Source organism: Octodon degus, unplaced genomic scaffold (genome assembly GCF_000260255.1).
Source record: "Octodon degus isolate 3935 unplaced genomic scaffold, OctDeg1.0 scaffold00457, whole genome shotgun sequence".
Lineage (NCBI taxonomy): Eukaryota > Metazoa > Chordata > Mammalia > Rodentia > Octodontidae > Octodon > Octodon degus.
Window position 1 is genome coordinate 41,052 of NW_004525033.1, and position 1,423 is coordinate 42,474.

The 1,423-nt window shown below is 39.6% G+C and overlaps 1 pseudogene; it reads left to right on the forward strand.

Moving 5' to 3' along the window:
• LOC101575051 overlaps positions 1-1,423 on the forward strand; it is a 41,544-nt pseudogene that overhangs the window by 37,918 nt on the left and 2,203 nt on the right.

Consider the following 1,423-nt stretch of genomic DNA (forward strand, 5'->3'; position numbering starts at 1 on the left):
GCTAGGACTGTATCTGGGTGTTCCCGGAACATGGCAGAAAATCCTACTGGGCAGACGGGTCAGGGTAGGTTCTGTGGAGTGGTGGGGTGCATCCCAAGGAGGTGAAAGAGTGTCTCACCCACTCTTCTTCTCAGCTGGGACCAGTAGGTCCCACAGGCACAGGGTAACCGTAAGCTCTCCCACACACTCATTCAGGTCTGGGCTAGGCCTGTGTCATGTCTCCTTGAGGAACAGTTATTAATTCTTTCAATATAATTATCCTTTCTTTTTTACTTTAGAGATTATTTCTGGTCTGATTTCCTCTTTATGTTTCTCCAGTTGATTCTTTCCTTCTGACCCTATTAATTCAGAGATTTCTCTTTTTATTTCAGAGGGTATTTCTCATCTGTGTTATTCTATGCATTTCTGCAGTTGTTTCTTTATTTCAGGCAGTGTTTATTCAGGTGTTTGAACTGTGAAATTCCCAATTTGTTCTGCACTAGTGTCTTCTGGATGAGCTCCGATCCTGATGTTGCATTTTACTCCTTCTGGTTGTCATTTTGTACAGCACAATCTTCTGAACTTTGTTGTACAACTTTGGTGAAATTACAACTGAGCATGTACTGACATTGTTACCACAGAGATTATATTATTAAGGCCATTATAGCATTGTATTTATGGAAATACAATTAAGATCTCTAGTAGTGGTTAATGATATTTAGCTGTTGACAAACTTTTGTAAGTAATGGCTTTGTAGTTTAGAGAGTAGGAGCCATCATTATTTTTGTATAGATAACAAATATTAAAGTGGGAATTTGTCTTTAAGTTAGTTCTTCTAAGTTTTGTTCTATAGCCTCCCCTTGATGTACCTGGTGTTTTTGAGGCAGACTAGTTCACCCTGGTTAGGTTTTGTCCCCTCTGTCAGTCAAGAGAGAAAAAAGGAGGATGCTCTTATAGATCTGGTTGTAGCAAAGTGTTTCAGCTTGCTGGGTGTATGTCTATAACATTTGAATCCACCCAGTTGTGCCTGGCTTCAGTGTGGCTGCTTTGCTCTGCTTCTTTCTGCTGCACCCTTTGGATGTTAATGTGCTGTGTCCCTCTGGCAAGATGTTCTCCTCCTGGATTAGCAAGATGATTCTGCCAAGGAGATTATTTCTTTGATTTCCTCTATACTTTTCCGCAGTTGTTTCTTTGCTCCTGTTTTCTATTATTTCAGAGATTTCAAGTGTGTTACTTTTAATTTCATCCATGCTGATGTGTCCTGGGTATGTTGTAGGTAGTTTTGGGCCTGGGATTGCGTTTTGTTCCTTTTTTTTGGCTATTTTCTATTTCAGAGTGAATCCCTTATTTTGATTTCTGCAACACTTTTGTGAAAGTTTTATAGTAGGTAGTTGTATCACTGCATTCAGAGCCTCTTTGTAAACATTCTGCTGTTAAAGTTGTT